Source organism: Osmerus eperlanus, chromosome 19 (assembly GCF_963692335.1).
Source record: "Osmerus eperlanus chromosome 19, fOsmEpe2.1, whole genome shotgun sequence".
Classification (NCBI taxonomy): domain Eukaryota; kingdom Metazoa; phylum Chordata; class Actinopteri; order Osmeriformes; family Osmeridae; genus Osmerus; species Osmerus eperlanus.
Genome location: NC_085036.1, coordinates 4,483,153 through 4,493,438, shown reverse-complemented (window position 1 = coordinate 4,493,438; position 10,286 = coordinate 4,483,153).

Below are 10,286 nucleotides of genomic sequence, written 5' to 3'. Positions count from 1 at the left end.
ATGTATAGCTACAGTTGCTACACTGCAGTGAGGACATCACATTAATCAATACCCAATCTCCTCGTTTGGTTTACTGCTTCACCTGGAACATAATTTAGCAGAAGACATCTCTTTCCTAGTGAGCATTACGTTTAAGTTGTGGAATTATGATTTTTCATAATTCAATTCAAATGTTGTTAATGCATCTGGTACAGGACTGGGAAAGACTTCAATCCACTGTAAACATATCTATAATTACCAGGCAGTGTTGACCCTTCAGTTTTCTTATTGTTGAGCAAACACATGTAACAGCATCTAATAAGACAATACATCATAATTTGATATTCAACTTCTACTTGTCATGCCTAGAAATGACAATCTGTTTCTTTGTTCCCTTCTTTAGAAAAATCAACTGTTAGTCTAATTTCTTTCACTCCAAAAAACCTTTTCTGTCTTTTAAAACAGTTAAGTTTAAGACCTATATTGTTTTAGATTCAATATTTTACCAAATCACACCTCTTTTTATAAAAGATACGATAAAAGCAAACCAGAATCCGTATGCTTCTTAAATGACATATAGACCAAATAATGTTCTTAATGTAGCTATTAACCAAACATTTTTCCCAACTATATTTTCTATAAAGGTCAGATAGGTAGAACTTTATAACTCATTTTGCTGCAGTTCAAAACGATCCAATTAGTTCAAACCATCATAACCACAATTTATCAGACTTCATGAGTCTTCCCAAATTATTTCAGAACTGAATGTTATAATAACCCTCTTCATGCACTAATACCATTTATTAATACAACATTATCACAGCCTAACTGTTTATCCCAAACAGTATGCCAGGCTCTGATAAAACTCTCAAATAAAACTTAAAACCAAATTAAAATTAAACTCCAAATAAAAATACATTTAGTTTTTTCTCTTGCTAATTTTTAACCAAATTACATCTAATACCTTTATCAAAACTCTTAAAAACCGTAGATTTTATTTTTAGATTTTATTTTCTATTTTTGTTTCTATTTACTATTTTGAAATGTTATCCCATATACCTTCAAAGTATATTCATAGTTTCCTCTTCAAGTGTTTAAACCTATCATCTCTTCACATACACAAAACGTTCTTGTTTCATTTCATAACCTTCCATGATCCTCTCTAAACCAATCTTTTATGTAACTTTCCAATTGCTTCCTCATAATTTTTCACATACATTTCCTCAAACCATTCTTTGACCAACACAGCTGGTTAGTGTTTACCGTCTATTCACTTAATTTTGCTCTAGTATAACTCTTCCAATTGTATTAGAACCAATTTATAAACCAGGGGTATACCCTCTGGGATCACCTTTGTAAGATCTCGGGACTCTTTTAGCCCCCACCTTTCTCCATCTCTCCTCGGGATTTCTGTAACTTCTTGGTCAAAGAAAAAAAAAAACACACCACACTCCTCTCTATTTTTATTCAACACAATCTGACTCCACAACATATTACTTGTTTAGGGACTATTTTGAGGACACTTAACCTCAGGGACTCTAACCCTTTTGAGGACACTTAACCTCAGGGACTGTAACCTTTTTGAGGACACTTAACCTCAGGGACTGTAACCTTTTTGAGGACACTTAACCTCAGGGACTGTAACCCTTTTGAGGACACTTAACCTCAGGGACAAACTATTTTGAGGACACTTAACCTCAGGGACTTTAACTATTTTGAGGACACTTAACCTCAGGGACTGTAACTGTTTTGAAGACACTTAACCTCAGGGACTCTGACCTTTTTGAGGACACTTAACCTCAGGGACTTTAACCCTTTTGAAACATAAAAACGGTTGATTTCCCACCACTGTTTGACTAGGTACGATGAAACATAGTAATCGTCTAAATTTGGTTCTCAGTTCCGAATAGCAGTACTTTTTAAAGATGTGTCTGCTTACCTTTTTTATATTGAGGCGCGCCCAACGATTACGTCTGCCTCCTCGTACCGGTTTATGGGTCTCTCTCCCGATCTGTCGGTCAGGCCGGAACCTTCTGGACTCTGGAGTCGCAGAGGTCCGATAATATCAGCTTTAATGCAGCAGTTGGAAATCAACAAGTACAGAGCTCTGGGGTTGTCTACGTTTTCCTACCCACAACAGAGTTTGGGTTGGTTCACGAAGTCCAACTGGCTATCTGTCCCTGCCCCAGCATATATTATACAGTGCAGTAAAAAAAAAAACACAAGAAGAGGGTTGAGCTTGTTCTCCTGTGCAGCAGGGAGTTGTTCTTGCCTACGCGTCCCACCTGCTCGGGTGCCGTCTCCACCCGGTTTCAAGATTGTTTCTGAAAATGAAAAGATAGAGACACAAAATACAGCCTTTTTCCCACACTCTGTGGTCGAAACCGAAAAAGTCTGAGCACACTTCTCAGTTCATAAGACAGAACTTTAATAAGCACAATGCATAACTTTACTAAGCACAATATATTCTTAATTAGCCATCAATGATGGCTTTGCTCTTGACTTGTATAGGGTCATCGCAGCAGCTGGGAGGATAGTGAAACATTTCAACCACAGCACACCTGCTACCAAAAGCAAGGACAACTACAACTGCCAAAGCACCGCCTCATCCAGTCGCGCAAAACGCGATGGAATTCGGTCTGTGATATGTTTGAGCGGTTAATGGAACAACAAATGGGGCTGTCCGATCGTACAGTGACTAAAATCCAGATATCCAAAATGCCAGAACTCTCGACATGAAAGACCCACACTGGCAGCTAATGGAAGACTCCTTACCAGTATTGAAGGCACTTAAGTGTGCTACAACTGTGTTGTCTTCAGAGACGGAGGTCTCAATCTCAAGCACATACCCAATCACCTTCAGCCTGATAAATGTTCATCTTAAGAGTGATGGAGGCCACTCCAAAATAGAAGCGTTCAAGGCCAAAATGCGGTCTCAGCTGGCCAAACGAATGAAGGTACGTCTGTTTAATAATACATATGTGTTTGACGTTCCTTAGAACTACTAGCTATTTGTGCATAGGCTATTGATAGATCGGCTCCAATGTTCTTTTTTTCTGCCTCTGCAGGTCAATACGGACAACTTCCCTTCAACGTCGCCCGCAATGATTGCTATGATCTTAGAACCTCGCCACAAACATTTGGGATTTCTCAAGCCTTCACAAAAGTTGACTTTGAAGAATGCATTACTGGATATCATGGCCACCACTACTGTTGAACAGATTAATGCAACTGAGAACGCAGGAGCACTGCCGCGGAGAAGTGCTACTGCAAGTGCCATAGCTGTGCTTTTGGGTGACAATTACACGGCTTGTCCAAATGATGTAGATGCAGAATTGGATAGCTACCTCAACGACCATCCACCTCCCCTCAATAAAACTCAATTGTCAAATAATTATGCTTCCGCCAGCGTCGAGAAGCCTGACGTTTAAAAGGATGGATGTAAGCCATTAGACCGTGTTTATTTCTTTTATTTTTTATTACACTTAAAATTATTTTCCAATGTTATTATTATTTATTCCTTTTTCAAAAAGTCTATGCTGTAGCCAGGCAGTGATGCGTTGCAATCACTACCTGTTAAAATCCATCGGATGGCATAATGCGCTGTGAAAACCAAACTTGACTACAAAATGGCGTATTTTCTTTAATAAAGCAATTTTTTTTTAAAATATCAGTCCTGTTGTGTGCGTGTTTGACATTAATGCGTGTGGGGGTGATGGGTGGGGGGAAAACCATGGGGGGGGGGGGGGGGTGACGTCATGCCTTAGCAAATAATCGATTAATTGTTCAATAACGTTATTAATAGTCGAACATGAAAACTCCTGTAAAGTCCCATCCATAGCTGCTAATGTAATGGTTAGCCTATGTATACACTTCGAACTAGCTAGCTGACATTATTGCTAATTTTAGCAAACTCCAATATGTTATAACTTAGGTGCAAGCTAAATTGATATTTTACTGTTAAACATTATCTATGCATTTTACAAGTAACTGACGCCAGCTAGCTGTTACTTTACGTTCTATGATGCTTTTATATTGGATTTATCAAATAGTTTTTAAATGAGTAATAAAGATGGCGAGCTCCTTGGCTGCATGCTTTCAGTTTTAAAGTTTATAATTTGGAAAACGTAAGGGTGGGGCTGAAAAATTAAGAGACAAAAAGACATCACCTTCACTAGACAAGGTTTAACCAATTGAAAAACGGCTTAAGTCTGGAAATCCGTAACTAGCATCACATCAAACACAGAAAGTGCATGCATTGGCAGGGCAGCTGTGGTGGTATATGGTGGTCGGATCTGGTGGGCCGGTCTGGATCAAAGTCCAGGGCCTATTTTTACTCCCAGTCTGTCCCTGCCAAGCCTGATCATGTCAGGGTGTGTGGAGGGGTAGGACCCAAATGCAGGAGAGTTGCGAGGCATTGCGTGAACAGAGGATTTATTGTAAAAAACGGGAAAACAGCTAGGGTACTCACACAGACAGGTAGTAATGACAAGACAAAGACTGGTAGGGCTGTCCCCGACTAAGATTTTCTTTGGTCGACTAAGATTTTCTTTGGTCGACCAAGACTCGACTAAAACGTCTGAAAATCGACAAATAGAAATTTGAAACGCTTTTTTTTTCACAAAAAAAAAAAAGTTTTCCCGATCTGATTCGATGGCTGCTGGACATTGCAGATTCAGCCGCTAATAGCCTACTAATAATAAGACTCGTATCACCAGTCCTGTTGTAACCGAATGTATCTCTTACAATGTATTACAAATTAAAAATATTTTGTTTGTTTAACATGCAAATCATCAGAGCGCGCTTATCACTGCCTGAAAACTTGCAGTATGCGAACTTACGTAGAAGCTGAGTGGGGAACGGTGCAACAGAGAAAGATGTTGTTGTCTTGGCCGGAGAAGATAATGCCATTCGATTTGGATGTGATTCTTATAATAAGCATATTCATTTTTCAACCCAGCGCGTTAGCATGAGTGAAGTAGGGCTAGGCCAACTTACATTTTCAGGAAGTAGGCTACATCATATTCGATGTCGAACTATGAAAAATAAACCGTTGTTGGCAGAGTTTGCATTCAACTTTTTTCGAGTCAACCAGTACTTTATAAATGTAAATGTACTTTAATGAAATGCTGCCATACCACAGATTTATTTGCCATTTTGACTAATAACACCAACAAAGTAGGCTATGGCAGAGTTTGTAGTTCGGCAGCCAATTGTGCTCGTGCCGTGTGCAAAATACCAAAACAAAGCGCAGATTAACGAAAGCGAAAACAGTAACACCTTTTCTTTTAAATTATTAGGGTTCCTTCGGTAGGAGGTAACCTATTGTTTTTGTTAGTATTCTTATTATTAGGGTTCCTCCGGTAGGAAGAAACCTATTGTTTTTGTTAGTATTCTTATTATTATTTTTCCTCTTCTCCGCTAAATGGCTCAATAGCTCAAAAAGTCCTTGACCCGATTTTTTCAAATTTGGCCCAATGATACACCAGGTCACTCACTACTCCCAGACCGCTAATGGCCCATGTACGCCCATAGGTGGCGCTATAAGCCACGCCCAAAGTCTACGTGATTTCCCCAGCGCCCCATTATTCCAAAATGCCTGAAAATTGGTATACATGCCTTATTTCTCATGGGGAACAAAAAAGCCTCAAGAACCCATAAGGTCCGACATGATAGATTTTGCTGTACTGTCCAAATTTGGTACAACCTTCAAAACCTTCTCCTCATGAACCATAGATCCAATTGACTTGACATTTGTTACAGATTTGTAGAATATATGTCTTTCTATAGGGTGAAATTGAATAAGGAATGCAATACAAAATGGCTGAAAGAAGTGTATTTATGTAAATGTCCACATTGCCACAATATCTTTGCAATTTTACCTTGAAACGTCAACCGTTTCTTAACCTTTGTCCCAAAGCTGACCAAAGCTCATACTCTGCCCTTTCTACTCATACAAGTTCAACAGTTGGTGTGTAGCAGAGAGGATAGACAGCCTGACTTGTGACCTTATGCTCATGAGTTCAAATCCCCATTCAGCCTATTGTTGTTGGCCAAACATGTAGTAGACATGTAAACAAGTAGTTTTGCTCTCGTTGTCCAACTCTCCATCTTCAACAGTGTACATGTTTATAATATTTTGCGGAGGAACCCGCATCGCTGCTTGCAGCTATATTATATTTTTAGAGTTGCTTTATTTGTCTTAAATAATATATTCTACAATTTCTGTAGAACATTTAGTTAATTCAGCAATGATGACACAAGCGGGAATCAGATCTCACACTGCCATATGGCAGCTCGACTAAAAAAAAATCTTAGTCGACCAAGAGCATATCGACCAGAAGAGTGGGGACAGCCCTAAAGACTGGACACAATACAGAAACCTAAATACACAGAACCAAACGACACACAGGTGGACACAATGACGCTAACGAGAACGAGACACAGGTGAAGACAATGACAGGGAAACACTAGGACAGGGCAAAACCAAAAACAACAGGGGGGTTGTACCCCCAACGTCCCACAAGGCAGGGCAGGGGGTCGGAGCAGGTCCGGGGGACGACCCGGAGGCAGGGCAGAGGGTCGGGGCAGGTCCGGGGGGCAGCACGGAGGCAGGGCAGATGGTCGGGGCAGGTCCGGGAGACGGCCTGGGGGCTGGAGCTCGGGCACTGGGGCGCGGACGAGGAGGCGCCTGGGAGCGCGGACGAGGAGGCGCCTGGGAGCGCGGACGAGGAGGCGTCTGGGAGCGCGGACGAGGAGGCGGCGGCCAGGAGTCCTCGGGCGGAGGAGGCGGCGGCCTGGAGTCCTCGGGCGGAGGAGGCGGCGGCCAGGAGTCCTCGGGCGGAGAAGGCAGGGGCACAGGGAAGGAACGAGGCTGGGGCACAGGGAAGGAACGAGGCTGGGGCACAGGGAAGGAACGAGGCTGGGGCACAGGGAAGGAACGAGGCTGGGGCACAGTGAAGGAACGAGGCTGGGGCACAGGGCAGGAACGGGGCTGGGTACCGGTGGCAGGCGGCCGAGACTCCCCGGCAGGAACAGCCTCGGTGTCTGGGTGCTGGGCGGCACAACATCGGTTGTCCGTGCGCTGGGCGGCACAACCCCAGGATGAGGCAGGGGCACAGGGCAGGATCGAGGCGGGGCCCAGGGCAGGACCAAGGCTGGAGTCGGGGTTCAGGCTGGGGCTGGAGCCGGGGTAGGAACCAGGACTTGGGGTGGGCCCTCTGCTGCAGGCTTCGGGGTCCACCAAAGGCAAGTCGGGTCCCTAGGAAAGGGTTCTCTGCTGGGTCCATTTGTGGTCTTGTCATTCTGTCAGGGTGTGTGGAGGGGTAGGACCCAAACGCAGGAGAGTTGCAAGGCATTGCGTGAACAGAGGATTTATTGTCAAAAAACAGGAAAACAGCTTGGGTACTCACACGGACAGGTAGTAATGACAAGACAAAGACTGGACACAAAACAGAAACCTAAATACACAGAACCAAACGACACACAGGTGGACACAATGACGCTAACGAGAACGAGACACAGGTGAAGACAATGACAGGGAAACACTCGGACAGGGAAAAACCAAAAACAACAAGTGTCGTAGAAATTTAGAATGTAAGGTTATATTCTTAAAATACTGGTGCTAGCATTCCTTTGCCGGCAGAGAACCCTCTCCCCACATGATCTATAGATGACACTAGGCTTACGTAAACAAACTGACCTAGGTTGACCATTATCATACTAGAGGTGCAATAAACCATATGTGTTGAGTAAATCATATGGTCAAGCCTAGGGTCAGAGAACTCTGTAAGTTTCCATGTGCATCCACAGCTGAGGAGGGGACTTATCACTAGGGATGGGCGAACGATGCCTTGTGAAGCTTTGGTGGTTTCTTCCGGATTGTGCCGGCCCAAAGAGCCGAACTATCGGCGTATTGAAAATGAACAGCGTCATATAGCAGCCGTTTAAACTGGCTGAATGAGGCGTAGTGGTTGTCTCCGACGGTAGACTACCCTACGTTATTTAATATTTTAATTAAGGCTACATGTGTTAATTTTTATCTGATATTAGTGCTCACACATTAAAATGTTGTGATACATCTGAAGGCCGTTAGAATTATATCATTTTCTCACAGTAAAAGTTAAAGAATATCTTCCGAGGTTCCCTGCACTGGGGCGCGAACTCGGGTAACCAGCCTCGCATTATCAATACGTTGTCGTACAACGCTTTAACCAGCTACACCACCGAAAAAGCCGTTACCTGTTGATGCGGGTGGACGGACTTTATACAATACGGTTTTTATATCAATTAAACTAGATTACACAGATTTTTTCTTATTCTTAACATTTGTGATATGTAGGCCTATTGTGAACTGGAGGGACTTTATTTTTACTAATTATTATTACTGTTGACAATGTTGACGAATCATCAACAGTTGTTTTCTGGGCACTGTATAGACCTACCTAGTCCTATCATGTTACGTTTCATTTCAATAAAATAACACAACACTCAAGTGCACGGATTTATAATTATTACAATACGGATTTGGCTAAATAATAATGACTGATGGAAGAAACTCGAGCGATGCCTGGTGCTGCTTCTCTGGCAATGTGAGATTTGTCTTTAACAAGAAGCGGTGGCTTCGTTCCTTCTATGGCTCTGGTTCAGAAGAGCGGCAAAACTTCGAACCAGTTTGTGACGTTTGAAGCATTGAACGTCATCTATCACGTGGTTTCGTAATTTGATACAAGCTCCAAAACACTTTTTCGAAACTGTGCGTATTGGTTTTGCGACACAAGCATCGATGCGTCAGTGCCATACGTCCCATCCCTACTTATCACCAATAAATGGTCTTACCTGAAGACTGGGGAGCTAGACAAACTTTGTATTGCAATCAGACTTTGCCTCCTTGCTGGCAAGCATTAAACTATTGTACTTTCTTTAAATCCAACGACTCTGTGCATTACTTGATAAAGAAATTATCGTAACAAATTGGTCCTTCGGAGCAGGATCTCAACAGCTTTTTCCGCCGTCCAGGGTCGGGACCGAATCCGTGCACGGCAGGGGTTTCTTAAATTCCTGATACAAAGACCTTGCATTGCTGTTTCACAAAAGGCCGGTCCCACTGGAAGTTGGAAAGAGTGACGAGATTAAAAGAATAGCCTGAGGCACAGTCTCATTGGATTTCAAGGTAAGAACAAGATTAGTGTTTTATTTTTACTAATATTTTCTAAAATCAAGAAAAACTCGCGCAGTGAGGTCGTTAAAGACTAATCACTGGTTAATATATAGTCGGATGAAATACTCCGCTGTGAAGTTGTGCACTAAACTCACAATGGATTCTGACCTGTAAATGTATATTGGTTGAAATTGACATAATAGCCTAACTGATTGTTATTGCTAATGAATTGGGAATTGTAATTTACACATGTTAAAAGGGTTTGAATGCCATTAGAGGGTAGAGTTCTGCATTAGTGCGTTTATTGTTGCTGAAATGTGTTTGTTTTGATATATCTGGGTCTGGTGGTAGACACGTGCCTTACAAACATGCATTATTAAATCCTAGCCAAACGAACAGGTTGACAAGGCCTGGGAGACCAGGACTCAGATATGTGTGAACATAAGATAGGACTTTTCAGTGTACAATGCAGAATTTGGACTCTCGATATTTAAGTTAAAGATAAATTAGACGTGCAATTCTATCTCTTGCATTTGCTTAATTCAGGTCCAAGTTGTGAGATGGTGCAAGCTAATCACAGGAGTCACGTTTACTAACATATGGCGCCGGGGGTACCGGGAAGCATCGTTAGTAGCCTATTTTGCTAAGTTCTGTAGAAAGCCGTTGAAGTACATGGGCCGGTCCACAGCCTGTGAGTAGGCTACAGGTAATAAATTACTCCGTGCGTACGTAAAAGGGAAAATAGTACTAAATAGTCTATGAGGACTAAGTGTATAATTGTGTAAACCGCGGTCTTGTTGTGAATTTAACCATGGGTAATTGTTGTACACGTTGTAAGTATGTTGAGAGCACTGAAGATGCTGAATTTATGCAATTTCGAGGACAGGAAAATGTGAAATATTTAAGTATGGAGAACCAAATTCGGATTTAATGGTAAACTGAGTGTGGATAGCTGTTCCGCATTAGTTAGAGATATCCGAGCGAAAGGAAGAGGAAATCAGAAAATTGATAAAAAAACATGGCTTAGAGCAGGCAAGAAAATGGTTACAGGAAGCACATAACAGAAAGCCAAAGAAATAAAGAAATACATTGGCTTTAGAGGATTCTGAGGATATAAATGCAGTAACATCTAGACAAGATAGGGATC